This window comes from Pinus tabuliformis, chromosome 2_1, assembly GCF_031772625.1.
Source record: "Pinus tabuliformis cultivar Carrire ecotype Pingquan chromosome 2_1, CPIR1, whole genome shotgun sequence".
In the NCBI taxonomy this organism is placed as follows: domain Eukaryota; kingdom Viridiplantae; phylum Streptophyta; class Pinopsida; order Pinales; family Pinaceae; genus Pinus; species Pinus tabuliformis.
In genome coordinates, this window is record NC_142299.1 from 921,477,923 (window position 1) to 921,493,805 (window position 15,883).

The 15,883-nt window shown below is 39.3% G+C and overlaps 1 pseudogene; it reads right to left on the reverse strand.

Moving 5' to 3' along the window:
* Positions 1-13,923: 13,923 nt before the first annotated feature.
* LOC149203663 (U6 spliceosomal RNA) lies at positions 13,924-14,019 on the reverse strand (annotated as a pseudogene).
* Between the last annotated feature and the right edge of the window lie 1,864 nt (positions 14,020-15,883).

Consider the following 15,883-nt stretch of genomic DNA (forward strand, 5'->3'; position numbering starts at 1 on the left):
ATAGTAAATTCTATCCATACCACATTAAAAAATTAGATTTAAAATGTCATAAAACATGTCCAAAGCACATTAAAACCAATAGTATTTGTACAGCAAGAAAATTATATAACTATAAATAATATTCTACAACCCAAGGGGTAGATATGTAGTGCAAATGTTTAACATTTAACTTTCATGTGTCATCTAAATCAAAAAATAATAAAATACTAAAATTAATATAGAGCCAAGTAAGGTGGGGATGTTGTAGTGTAAAAATTTAAATCTTGGCTTAATTAATAATAAAAAGTTAAAAATTAATAAAATTAATAAAATTCATGCAAAAATTGCGAAAATAATTATGAGTTACATTGGTTAATGATAAATTAATAATGGTTGATAGAAAAATCATCCTATAGTCTTTCTTTGGCAGTAACTAATAAATTGAGATGTGAAGTTAACAAGTAAATTACCTCCTCAAGTATAAGACCCTCAATAAATTTTGGTGAGTGGTAACCACTAGTAAGTCTACACATTTACAAATTTACTTTTATATAAGTGTTGAAGAAAACATAAATAATTGTGCGAAGCATCTCTAGTAAGTATATTTTTTACATCTTATTCATATCTATTTTTTATGCAAAGACTTGTTTAAATTATTGTGGAAACTAATTGATGATATGTTTGTTATTTACTTGAGTATAAGTTATTTTGAAGTATTTTATTTTTGGATGGTTTTTCTGCAAAACTTAATATTAAAAAGTCACTACACAAATATCTAAAAATAATGCATTAATATTGCAACCATATCCATAAATTATGGCATAAAATATGTAAGGTAGTTATCCACATGACATTATATTTTGCAAAGATTGAAATAAGGCCTTCAAGTTATGGTCCAATCAAATTTTTGAAAATCTATTCATATTTAAATTTAATTAAAAGTACATAAAACTTAATATTTACAATATAACAAGTTTCTTAACCATGGATATCCACGATTATTTTACCATGGATATCATTAACCTGTTAATAGGTTTTGCAAAAATAACCATAATTTATTTCCCAATAAAAAATTTAAATGTAAAATATTTTAGACATCGTATAGAATTAATTATATAGGGAGAGGGAGGGAGGGAGAAAGGAGAGAGGGAGGATATAATGACAGAGAGAAAGTGATGGAGAGGAGAGAGAGGAGGGGAGGGGGAGAGAGAGAGAAATGGAGTTGAGGGGGAGAGATAGGGAGGCAAGAACAAAGGTAGAGAGGGAGAGAGAGAGAGAGGAGAGGAGAGAAGGGAAGACAAAGAGAAGGATAGGAGAGAGAACGAGAGACATAGAGATGGAGGGGGAGAGAGGGGGGAGAGAGAAGGAGAGAGGGATGGAGATAATGATAGAGTTGGAGGGTAGATAGAGAGATGGGGGGAAGAGAAAGAGGGAGGTGGGAGAGAAAGGGAGAGAGAGGAAAGAAGAGAGGGAGGACTTGAGAGAGAGGAGGAGAGAGAGAGGGAGAGAATAGAGCAAGAGAGAGAGAGAGAGACATGGTTCGAGCCTAGATATGGTATGTGTGTATATAAAAATCAACCTAGATCCATCTTAACCTAGGATCTATAAGCCCCGAGAGGGATAAAATGTCTTTTCACTTTAAAAGAGGTATGTATCTCAAGAGATTTCATTCCTCTGGAACTTAAGAGATCCAATGGATCAAGGCTGATTATAAACTAGCATAAATCTATTTTAATTCCAAATCTACATTATCAAATCTTTAGAGATACAAACACTTCGTTAAATTTTTTATTCAAAAAAATATTTACATCATATCAAATTTTTTATGATATGGAAATTAATAAATTTAAAATAATTATATTGATTTATAAATATAATTTAAAACCATATAAAAATACATTCTAAATATAAAATTATTAATATATTTATACATCTGTATCAAAATATATAAATAAAGTATTTAACCATTATCGTCCAACGAGCAAAAAAAAATTGAAAAAACTTTGCAACTTATATTAAACTATATTAAAACATTATATTGTAATCTTTGTCTAAAGCGAATATTAAAATTATTTACCTAATATTTATTTTATGATTCCATTAAAACATTTTGTAGATAAGTGGAAACTCTCTATGGGCCTGGAGTATGCCCTAAAACTGCTTCTGCTTGGCTAAGAGCTCGTCTTCCTCGGACGTAAGGAAACAGGTTAACGGCCCAAGACCCAGAGGCATCTGGCAGGAGTGAAAGCCTGCTCCCCTACGGACCACCAGCGGGTTATTTCAGGTGGCATGGTTTTCCTTGATAACAGTGATGTGTCAACTGACATTCGCGGATAGCAGCCAGAGATGGCTGTCCTCACTGTTGGTTTGACAAACTGAGTTTGATAGGTTTTTCCACCTTTTGAAAAAAAAAAAAAAAGAAAAAAAAAGAAGAAGTGGAAACTCTCTCTTTCTTTCTTTTTAGCGGGCAAATAGAGTTACCTAATAAAATTAAAAGATATATGGACATAATAATCTAGATAGGCAATACCAATTCATAATTAAAAAAATGAAATTTGGTACGTTGTGTTGAGTCGTCATTGTGTGGATTTATTTTAGGATTTGTTTTGAAGTGAGATTTTTGGGAGTTGTTTAAATTGGTTTTTATTATAAAATTTGTGGGTATATTTTGGTTTGTATTGTTTAAATTGATTTTTTTGATTATATAAATTTAATATTTTTAATTTTTTTTTCGGCATATGGATGGTGCAGAATTCAATCATTAAATTTGTGATTTTATTGAATCTCTATTAGATTTTAGACAAATTAGATCTGAAAATAAACCAAAAAACTTTTCAAAGAAATTTCACTTTGGATTAAAATTAAATTTAACAGTGAAATTAATTTAATTTGATAAATAAATAAATAACTATTTATTTAATATTTTAATATAATTATTAAAATTTATTTAATTTTTTTGTTTTATTAATTTATTTTGTTTCAAAATATCTATGTTTGTTTATTATAGAATAAAATTTTCAAAATTTTAACTTAATTATCAATAATAATTAGGTGGATGTTAGGGATTTAATTTCCTTAGAATATTCTCATAATGCTATATACAAATCAAAGTTGAAGATTTATATTCAAAATAGTTATGTCTATTTTGTCATTTTAATTAAATTGATTAATTAGAATGTCATATAAACCAATGCCATATAAAACTAGTGATAGAATTTTAAGTATGCAATATTTATAAACCTTGCTATTAATCCAAAGTAATTATAACAAATCTTATTTATAAATTAAAAATGTTTATCATAAAATAAAGATAAAATATTTTTTTATAGATAAAAATTTTGTCCATATATTCAAATACATATGTTTAAAAAATATATTAATTATTTTTATAATTTATAATAATAAGTATTTTGATATTTACTATAACTAAATATTTATTAGCTTTACTAACTCTTTAATTTATATAATTTATATAAATAACTAATCAGTTTCCCATAATAAAAAGGTTGCAATAGTGGGTAAATGACCTACCATGTGTCGTGTTGATGGATTTTCCGTGAAAAACATGTGTAATGGCGTTCTATTTCGACAGGTGTAATAGAGTTCTATTTTGACAGTTTGGGAGATCTTCCGGCTACAAAGGAAGAGCCAAAGGTTTTCATGTTTTAGATGCATTTTGGAGCAGTTTTTTTGTTGGTTTCTATGATTGAGCTGTTACAACCCAGTATGATGTGTAATGGTCTTTACGTTTTAAATGTATTTTGGAGCAGTTTCTTGTCGGTTTTCATGATTGAGTAGAGAGGCTCATTTTCCAACCCAGTATGATGTGATGCAATTTCTTGTAGGCTGTAGTTTTCTGTGGACTTTCATGATTGAGCTGAGAGGCTCATTCTACAACCTAGTGTGACGTGATGTGTAACTCTATCCTTCCCTCATCAAAGTTGAATTTTTTTTCATATGAACAAGAAGAAAACAAAAACAAAACAAAACAAAAAACAAAAAAATCAAATACATTTAAATAATATCGACTCATAAAATAAATTTGCATTGTAGACTTATGTCAAATTCCTATTTAAAATAAATCTATGGTGAGTATCACTCAAAACCCATGATTCATCAAATTTCTGGTATCAAATGGAGCCGATGGCACTGTTACTCCTTTCATTAAAAATGCTTCTCTGAATCTTACGTTTAGCCAAAGAAGGGATATTTGCTTTATACCCAAATTATCGGAAATTCAGAGATAACATCTTGGAATTGATGCCAAGCAAAAAATTCGTTATAATATTCACTAATATATTAAAATTGTACTGAATCTACATGCAGTGGGTGAAACCTCTCAGTATTCCCATTGGACGGGAGGGAAGTTCGTATGGCTTGCCAACAATCTTGCTCTTCATGACTGCTCAGCACGGAGACACTTCTATTTGCTCAGTGGCTGCCATTTGCCAGACTAGTACTGTAAGGACTTGCGGTCTAGGTCACCTTCACTATGCAAAGGATGGGCGAGGAGCTCGTGCGAAATGTGAAGTGAACGAGCCAAGGGCAAGTTTATACGATGTTGGACGAGTTGAGAGGATGGTCCCACGAGTTGGGCGGGCCGACCCTCCACTCGGGTGAAGGCAACATGTTAAACGAGTCGGCTTGGGCATTGGGCGTGGATCGACGAGGTGACATAACCCACCACCCGCCCGTGTATATTGATGGATGGTTTGTGGAGTCAAATCATCTTTCGATCATCACGAGTTCGATCAAGGAGTTCTGCAGTGCGTGGATGAGCTTGCATGATGGGCGGAACTCGAGTGAAAAAATCTTGCAAAAGAGTCGGGTGAAAAACTCGGGTGAGAAACTCAAGCGAAAAACTCATGCAGAAAACTCATGCGAAAAACTTGTGCAGAAAACTCGGGCGAGGTCATCGGGCAGAACTCGGGCGAGGTCGTTCAGGCAGAACTTGGGCGAGGTCGTCGGGCAGCAAACTCGGGCGAGGTTGTTCAGGTGAATTGAGTGAGGTCGTTCGGGCGAGCCGGGTAAGGTTGTTGGGTGACCCGGGTGAAGTCATTTAGGTGACCCGGGTGAGGTCATTCGGCGACCCGAGTGAAGTCGTTTGGGCGAGCCAGGTGAAGCCGTGTGGTGACCCGGGTGAGGTCGTTTGGGCGAACCGGGTGAATTTGTGTGGTGACCCAAGTGAAGTCATGTGGCGACTCAGGTGAAGTTGTTCAGGTGAACGAGTTTGGGTAAATGGGTGGACGACGAAACGGTGGAAACGGTGAAGTGTTGAGGTTGTGAACGAAGGTGTGACTCATGCGGAGGCACCCGTGTGTGGCGACTTGGTTACGATGAGGCGCGCCCAAGTTGGGTAAACAACATGATCGCGTGACGAGGTGAACGAAGGGTTGGTGAGTCGTGTGATGACGGTATGGAGGCGCCGACGAGTTGAGCAACCGAGTTTGCTGAAGTTGGAAATTTGGCTAAGTGTAAATTTGGGGTTTCCCAATATTTAACTTGTACTTATAAAATAATATTATATATATTGATTCGGCCAGACTCATATTGCAGGGAGTTGCCCCTCCCTTTATACTGTTGTGAATTTCTATTGTATAATTATGTTTATGTGAATGTTATGGGCTTTCACTATATAAAGGACAAAGATAATACTTCATAATGAAAATTAAACTAAGTATCCAGGAATGTTAGGAGTAGTCTACAATCGTAAGTATTGGTGAAAAGAAAACGGTTGGTAGTGCCGCACCTCGCTATAGTGCGGTTGGAAGAGTACTTCCTGTGTAGGGGCATGACAGTTGGTATCAGTGCTGATGAACTGAATCAAGGAGCTGATTCTACAAGACCAAAGACTTGGCAGGGAGTTCAAGTTTTGCAAGTGACAGGTGGAATATCAGGGTGATTCAGGTGAATGGTGAAACAGGTTTAGCAGAGGAGAAACTTTGTGCTTGGGCCAAGCTGAACAACAAGGCATGGCAGGTTTGGAAGAATGCGAAGGAAAGCTCTTGCTTACCTTATACAGGTTGAAGAGAATGAAAGAAGAGAATCACCGGATTCGAGATAAGCTTGAAGTCTTGGAAAGGAATGTTAAAGACGAACTTCTTCAACCTGGTTGGGCAATGGAGCAGGATGAAGTTGCAGATTGTGCTAATAAGGAAGAGGAAGTCGTGATGATTGAGGATGTTGCAGATGTGACAACAATGGAGGATGAACTTGAAGTTGATCGAGTTGGACTAGGATCGTGCAGTTTGCAGACATGGATGGATGAGGATACTCTCATGGAGGAACCTCATGATGATGATGTAAGTATTATTAATACTTGTGTTTCACTTGAGCATTTGGTAGATGAACCGTATGCAGGGAAGAGCAAAGTCAGTTTGCCGATGCAAGGGAGCATCTTACCATGGATGTCTATGATGAGACCTTGTATGGAGAAGCAAGGATTGTTGATTGTTGCAGGACTTGTTGGGGTTGTTTGTGACCTTATGGTAGAAGGTACAAAGGCCCGTGACAAGGGAGGAACATGATGATCATTGCGGAGGATTGGGTCATGCTTTAGCCACATGGAGAATTGGCTAAGTGCCCAGCATGACTCATGGACAGATTGAGGAGGGCACACACTTAAGGCATGGTGATACTTGGGTGGACTTCTCATGGCCGAGACCAAGAGCAAGTCTTGGTGGAACCTTTAGTGGGGGAGCTATGATGGAAGGGACTCATGATGATGATGATATGGTTGGGTGACCGAGTTCACTAGACCGAATATGCAGACTTGGATGGGATGACCGATTGTTGTGATGGGTCTACTTGGTTGGACTACATGGGAAACTTAGTCATGGACATCAGGTTGGAGACATGGAGCATGGTAGTCTTATGCAGGGACATTATGTAGGAGCACTTGTAGAGGTGTCACTTATGGGCATCCAATGAGGAGTGCCAAGGTAGGGATGTTGTGCAGGTGGATTTGCTAGTGTGACATGGAGATGTTTTACTTATGATCCGATGGAGAGGTTGTGCACTCTTGTACAACAAGGCCATGGACTTGGATGGAGTTGTGAGCAGACTATGGAGCATTCCTACTACATGGAGAGCTGAGGCATCTTGCAGAGACCTTTAGGCCGAGACTTGTATGCTTGCTAGAGTGCTAGTTGGAGATGACTCATGGACCTCATGATGACATGAGATTGTTGTGACTTTGGAGTGATGGAGTTACAATGAGGATGATGCCGTGGTGGCAACACTTTGGCATGGGTTGAGCTGAGACTTAACTGCTTTTGACACATGGGAGCTTATTGATCTATGATCATGGGTAGCACATGGGAGATAAGACATGTGTATACTTGTTTCTATGGCAGACTTGAGGGATGGTACATACAGATATGATGGAGGTCGCTTCATGGACCTGGATGTGGCACATCGAGAGTCGGAGTTTGATGAGATGATATCTTCACTTTGAGGAGATGGATGTTTTGCATATGGATGATGATGTTGGATATGGAACATCATGGACAGCATGTTGCAGACGAGATGGAGACTACTTCATGGACCTGAGCATGGCTTACTTATATGGAGATGGAATCTTGATCGAGTTGAGGATGTGACAGGATGTTTTGAGAAAAGACTGAAGGTGACATGAGGATGTGCATTCTCATGGTTTGAGCATGATAGTTGAACTCATTACCCGACTAGCTCAGATTATGAGGCTCGAGTAGTGTACAGAGATGTGTTAGCATTGTGTTGGAGTATCATGGTAGCATTTCACACGAGAACGACACATGATGAGGTCGACACGATATGTTGCAGGAAGCATGTAGCTTGAGATAGAGGGGCCAACCTTCCACGATGGGGAGCAGCATGTGGAGATTGTGACAGGGTGGTTGATGATCATGGATTGAGATGATTTCCGATGTATGACATACCGATGGGGTATATACCTTGGTATGGATATCATGGTGACAGATGGTTGCTGGGATGAGATATTGTCGAGGACAATAATGACTTCAAGTGGGGGAGGATGTAAGGACCTGCGGTCCGGGTCACCTTCACTGTGCGAAGAACAGGCGAGGAGCTCGTGCGAAATGTGAAGTGAATGAGCCAGGGGTGAGTTTATACAAAGTTGGGCGAGTTGAGAAGGCGGTCCCATGAGTTGGGTGGGACGACCCTCCACTCGGGCAAAGGCAACATGTTGAACGAGTCAGCTTGGACGTTGGGCGTGGGTCGGCCGGGTGACATAACCTACCACCCGCCCGTATATATTGATGGACGGTTTGTGGAGGCAAATCATCTATCGATCATCACGAGTTCGATCAAGGAGTTCTGTAGTGTGTGGATGAGTCCGCACGACGAGCGGAACTCGGGTGAAAAACTTGTGCGGAAGAGTCGGGTGAAAAACTCGGGTGAGAAACTCGGGCGAAAAACTCGTGCAGAAAACTCGTGCGAAAAACTCATGCAGGAAACTCGTGCATAAAACTCGAGCGAGGTCATCGGGCAGAACTCGGGCGAGGTCGTTCATGCAGAACTCGAGCGAGGTCGTCGGGCAGGAAACTTAGGTGAGGATGTTCGGGCAAACCGAGTGGGGTCGTTCGGGCAAGCCGGGTGAGGTCGTCGGCCGACCCGGGTGAAGTCGTTCAAGCGACCCGCGTGAGGTCATTGGGCGAGCCGGGTGAAGTCGTGTGGCAACCCGAGTGAGGTCGTTCAAGCGAACTGGGTGAAGTTGTGTGGTGACCCGGGTGAAGTCATGTGGCGACTCAGGTGAAGTTGTTCGGGTGAACGAGTTTGGGTAAACGGGTGGACGTGCGGATGAGAAGCCGGGTGAGGGCGCGTCGTGCATTCCGAAATGAAGTATCGTACGGACGGGCGACTTGGGTAGGGCGCGTCGTGCATGACGAAACGGTGAAGTGTTGAGGTTGTGACTCATGCGGAGGCGCCCGTGTGTGGCGACTTGGTTACGACGAGGCGCGCCCAAGTTGGGCAAACAACACAATCGTGCGACGAGGTGAACGAAGGGTTGGTGAGTCATGTGGCAATCGTGCGGGGCGCCGACGAGCTGGGCAACCAAGTTTATCGAAGTTGGAAATTTGGCTAAGTGTAAATTTGGGGTTTCCCAAGATTTAACTTGTACTTATAAAAGAAGATTATATATATTGATTCAGGCAGACTCATATTGTAGGGAGTTGCCCTTCCCTTTATACTGTTGTGTATTTCTATTGTATAATGTTGTTTATGTGAATGTTATGGGCTTTCGCTGTATAAAGGACAAAGATAATACTTGGTAATGAAAATTAAACCAAGTATGGAATGTTAGGCGTAGTCTATAATCATAAGTATTGGTGAAAAGAAAATGGTTGGTAGTGCCGCACCTCGCTATAGTGCAGTTGGAAGAGTACCACTAGTGTAGGGGCGTGACAATTACCCACCGACTACCCTGAACGGCAAACTGTTGTGATTAGGGTTCGTTGCAAACAGGCCTGAAATTTAAATTTTTCTTCGTGTGTACATTGAAAATCTGGTAACATTCACTTGCTTTTCATAATTTTCATTGTCATGAAAATTTGGTGACGTTCACTGGCTTTTCATACTTGGCTTTTCACGTTCATTTGATGTTAAATAACATGAAAACTGAATAAAATTTAGGAAGCCTGGGAGACAGTAAATAAAAGTCATTTCTTGTCTATTTCTTGGATAGATGGGAATCGAACTCACAGAACTACTCAGTGGTCATCGTCGACTACCTAATAAAAGTGGTTTCTTGTCAGCATTCCCGTGATAGGCTGTGAGAAGGCAATTAATATATTTTGGGCCATTGATTCATTAATGGGGCAATAGTCTAGGTCAGTTTTTGGATTATGTATTTGCTATAATCTAATGGTGGTATGTATGGTCGCTCAGCTTCAATCGGTCAATGGTTTAGGATATAAGTTTTGTCTGGTCAAAAAGGTTTTGTCAGTTCTGATATATGGTACATTGAAAAGGTGTTGTTTACAAGGTTATAAATTTGTTTCGCTGAAGAAATTCGTTATATTTTTAATTTTTAATTTTTTTTTTTAAATTGATAATACTACTGCGTGGATCTTATATTGTGGAAATAGATTTAGTATCATTAAAATTTATTAAATATTTAAAAATTTTAAACTTTATCACTGTAATCCATATTTCCCAATTTTTTTGGGTCAAAATTTCATAAAAATTTAACCCTAATTTCTACTATTTTCCAAACAAATTTCCATTATTTTCCAAATAAATTGGAACGTTCATTAGGCGACGGTCATTGAAAATAGCACTTTCCTTGTTTTCCGCACGGATAAATCTGCCATGAATGCCCCTCATTATTTGTTTAGTTCAAATTGGATTGCATCCGAAACTAAACTTTAATTTTAGAAAAAAATTATTAATTATTTATTTTTAATACTTTCAAATAGCATGATGTTAAATTATATTAAGGTCACCTAACCGTAAAAATTTACTCTAGAAAAAAAATTTACTGCTAAAATTGAAATTGGAAGGAACAATTTTCTCCTGTACGGGTCCTCTGCATCTGCATTTGCATTTATCTTAGAGGCGATAAAAACACTTATGAAAAAACATATTTCATAAATATAAAACAAAATCTGAAAAAAATGCAATTTTAACCAGTGAAAAATTTATAATTGTAAGATTTTGAGATACACAGATAGATCTAGATCTGTAAAACAATAACAAGCTTGCAAGAGAACGAAGAAAGCAAGCAAGAATTGAGAAAAGAATGAAAAGTAATTCTACATTATGAGGTTTAGAATAAATAGACAAAAGCAACTAAGTTAAGCTTAGTTGTGCATGCAATAACTAAAGCTAACTAAAGCTAAGTGTGCTGTGCCGCATGCATGCAAGCAATAAGTTAACTAGAGCTAATCTAGGTGCATGTACACCAACACAACTAGTCTACAGCTAGTCTAAGTCTACGGCTAGTCTACAGCTAGTGCATGTACACCAACACCCCCCCTTAAGCATAACTTAGGTGAGTGTGATGAATGAGTCCCGGCAACACGGCCATTTTAGGTACCCATATACAAAAAATGAAGAAAGAGGAAAAACCCAGTGGGAAGAAAACCCCCCTCAAAATATAATGCAAAAATTGAAAAAAGAAAACTGCTAGGCAGTCGTGTCTTCACCCGGAGTCGATCACGCAGGAAGTGAAACTTCTGGTCAACGCTGCCACTGTACTCAGCGCTGCAAATCGATCACCGCGCCGCTGTCCATGGTGCTGCCCAGCAATCGGACCCGCCGGTTCTCCACCATTTCTTGGACCGTATTGGCTGTCAACACCTACATCTACGAGCTCTTCAATGAGGACCTCAGGCTTGGTGGGACTTCGGAGGAAAACTGGGGGCTCTTCAGCGCCAATTCTACGCCCGTGTATGTCCTTCACCTCAATGGCGCGGGATCGACTCTGGGCAACGACACTTCTGCTCAGACCTTCTGTGTCTACATGCAGGGCAACGGTGTGGTGCCGCTGGACTACGCTCTGTTCCGACTGCTCCCGCCCATCAAGGAGGCCGTTGACCCCAACACATTGCTCCACTATACCAACGTCTTCGATGCCGTGGTCGACGCGGCCTACTACGCCATGGCCTCGCTGAACTTCACAAACATCCCTGTGGTCGTGACAGAGACCGGTTGGCCCTCCATGGGTGACGCCAACGAGCCCGACGCCACCGTGGACAACGCCGATACTTACAACAGCAATCTTGTCCGGCACGTGCTCAACAGCACAGGAACCCCCAAGCTCGTACCACGATTCTCCATATGCAACGCAGTGCAGCAACCTGAATTCCATTGATCTTTTCTTCGCAAAACGGCTCCACCCCTTGGTTAGCACGTAGCTCTGGCTGTTGTTGCTGCCATTAAAGCCCGCAGGTGATAACGGCTTCAGGTTTTGCGGCGTTTCGATCTGCGGTGCTGCGAAAAGCTGAGAGAAGGACCGGGAACCGAAGTCTTCCGCCATCGTAGAGGCAACAGCAATAAGCGTTGTTGGGCTAGTTAAGGGGAATGAGGACGAGGTACCATCCTCATAACTCTTATCCTTTAAACCATCGGAGCCAGAGTTTAATGGAGAACTTTCATGCAAAAAAGGCGGCAGAGGGAATGAGCCTGTTGTTGGCGACTGTGCTGCCTGAGAGTTGGAGAGCAGAACAGGGGAATCCAGCAAGGTAGTAGAGCTGAGACCGGGGGGGATGGTCAAATAAGGAGACTTCAACCGGGCTGTATTCAATCTGGGTGCATTGAATCCCCCTCGGGCAGCCAATCTCTCCGCAAAACTACCACCACCGGTCCTCGAAGGCGGTTTATGGACCTGCCCAAAACCGCTCGTCGGCACCGATCCGGCCGCAAAACCACCTGAAATACTAAAAGGATCATTCTCTTTACCGCTCCTGCTGCTGTTCCAATATGAATTGCTCAGAGCAGGGTTCAAAGCCGAACTCAATCCAGGGTTTAGGGGAGGATTGAGGGTTTGCAGTGGAGAATGTAAAGAACCCATGGAGGTCAAAGCCGGATTCATAGCTTGGGCCTGACCAGATCCTGTAGCGAGGGACGCGGCCATGGCTGCTCCATTATCCTTCTTTGGCTCATTTCCCGTGCATGCAACGTTTGCACAGCCAGTGCCTCTGATGGTGCCCTCCGACTGGTTAGGGTCACCATCGTCGGTTTCTTGGAGACCTTGGACGTAGTTGGTGGCGTACAGGCTGGCGACATGCGGGTCCTCCGGTTCTAAGCTAAAGTTTTCACGGCTATTTCTATAAATTGCAATCGAATCCTCTACTATTCTAAGCATTTCATTTTGTTTTCCAAACAATTCTTCCAAAATTTTCCATACCTGATTTGGAGTTGAACATGATTCAACATGAAATAGCAGTTCTGGAGAAATAGATAAACATAGGATGCCGAAGGCCTCGTCCATGCGATTGAAATATCTTGATTTCTCCACTGCCGATGTTGGTTCAACTTCCGTTTCCATGGTTATTCGAAATAAGCCTCTACTTCTGAGATGAAGTTGAATCTTTGGCTTCCATTCGAAATAGTTATATGGAGTGAGAATTGCCGATTGTGGAAACTCCAATTTAGACTCCATTCTTTGTTGTTGCTTCAATCTTCTGAACCTGCAAATAAATTGCTTGTGCACTGATTTACAAATCCCTGTGCTCTGATACCATGTAAGATTTTGAGATACACAGATAGATCTAGATCTGTAAAACAATAACAAGCTTGCAAGAGAACGAAGAAAGCAAGCAAGAATTGAGAAAAGAATGAAAAGTAATTCTACATTATGAGGTTTAGAATAAATAGAAAAAAGCAACTAAGTTAAGCTTAGTTGTGCATGCAATAACTAAAGCTAACTAAAGCTAAGTGTGCTGTGCCGCATGCATGCAAGCAATAAGTTAACTAGAGCTAATCTAGGTGCATGTACACCAACACAAGTAGTCTACAGCTAGTCTAAGTCTACGGCTAGTCTACAGCTAGTGCATGTACACCAACAATAATAAGTAGCTTAAATGTTTGCAAGTTAAATTTATGTGTTTTAAAAAAAAATTACCTGTCACTTTTGACATGCAAAACGATCCAAGTTGTGAATCTCGATTGGTCCAGTTTTCGTGTGGTCAGCTCAGTTACGTGGTCTATTGACACATGAAAGTTTTTAGTAATCCAGCGCCAGAAAAAGCAGTATATATGCTAATTATGTTAGGCGTCCACTGTTGCACTAATCCGTAGCCTTTGCTTTGCAATTGTGTTACAGATTCCATCAACATAACAATAAAATATGGGCATGTATGGTACTGTCTGGACAAACAAAGTTCATGTTCCATTTTTTTAATTTTGTCATGCGTTTACGCTCACATTACACCGTAACATTTGCTTTGTGAAGTTGTACAGATTGATAAGGCAATGCAGAATATGACTACAAAGTATTCTATTTTTATGAAGAATATTTCTCAATTTGTGTGTCATCCTTGCGCAGGACCGCTAATCTTCTTCTTATTCCAATTTTATCGGATGTCTCCAAAAATCCCATTTTTATGAAGATATTAAAAGTTATGTATACTTCTATGTATACGGTGGCACGTGAAATTACTATGTATACAACGATATACACACCACCATGATTCACAAAGTGCTACTATGTATACGACGATATACACACCTCCAGGAAACACAAAGTGCTTATTGTTCGATTCTTCTCGTTTTATTTTTAGCAATTGTTTTGATTTTGAATTATCTTTCAAATCCATTAGGAGTGGGAATCGCATAATTTTTATCTTAAAGGGAAAGAAAGTTTATTGAGAGTGACATATTTTGTATATGAAAGGGAAAGCTAACCCAACCCCAAAAACTTTTCTCAGTCGTTAAAAAAGATCATTTGTTAACTGCTTTGGAAATGGCTTCCACTAAAAGCCAATTGTGCACACTTTGTTTCAAAAATTTTGTTGTTGGTATTATAGTTAATGCGTTGATTTTTATGGCAATTTGTTTGGCAAATATGTTTTTGATGTCAACATAGTGGTAGTATAATGATTTTGGAACTAATGTGGATATCAAAAATATTGGTACAAATGTGATAAAAGATATAGACAAAGAAATGACAGTTGAGTTACAGATGGATAAAAAATGTGAAGTTTGAAAAAGTATACGCACTTTGTGTGAAGAAGGGTTGCATACATACACAGGTCTTATATGCAAAAGTTGCATACATAATCTGAAGCATGGAAATTTGCATACTAGAAGTCATTACCATAGTATTTTTCTATAGAAATTGTTGTGACAACGTTTATTTGATCTCCTCAACAAATACTAACAATATTACCAAAAGATTTACCTAAGTTATTAGCTAAGATAAAATATATATAACGAGATTGAGATAAAAGTGTTGAGCATGCAAGTAATGGGTTATTCATGTGTGATCTGATTTGGCACAAGAATGCACTAGGGAGTAAAAGGAAGACTCAAATCTAAAAGATATGAATATATGTTGAAATATATGGTTGATTGATTTACTTGTTGCAAATGTTTGAGTAGCTAATAATAATGGATTTGTTATTATCGTAATGATGTGATCTAAATGAATTTTCAAAAGACTGTAGTTTTGACAATGAAGGTTGCAGAAAGTGAGTTGTGTTTGTAGCGAATGTATGCTTCATTAGTTTAAGATTTTTACGTTGGTTTGCTTCTGAATTGTTGCATACATACGCAGATCTGTTTATGTTGAGCCGAATATATATTCTGAGATATGTCCTTTAGTATGTTGAGACCGGTACGCAGGTGTTGCATATGATAAACGCATATATACGTAGGTTTTCTTAATAACAATTGTTGTATATATTCTGAGTTATATCTAGTAAGGGATTCCAGTGTAGCTAGATGATGCTTGTTCGTGAGTTATGTTATATTTGTTGTTGTCTTTTAATGAAATCTTGATCTGGATGGTTTATATCTGTTGTGGTTTGGATATGCATTGATATGATCTAGTTGTAGTGGTTGATTCAGTATTCAGTGGGGTGATGTTACAATGATTCAATTGGTTCAATGATAAGTATTCAGTTTGGTATTGAGCATAATGATAGGTGTGGGTCCAGTTTGAAAATATGAAGAAAGGTGGCCTACAAATTTTGATGTTTGTTTGGTACAAGTGGATCCAGTCTTAAATATTATGAAACACGATCCATGAAGGGTGTTGAGGGTTAAATCATTCAGTAAGGGAGCCAGAGCTTTCTCCCAGTGGTAACTAGTAAATTTGTTTAGGGGGTAGGTGCTTCGTTCTGGTAGGAACTGGTAAATTATATCTAGGGTTTGTAGCTCCCTTCTAGTCTGTGCTGGAGAATGAGTGGAGGTTGGAGGATTCTACAGGTGGATGCCTGTGTGTTGGTGAGAGTCTGTG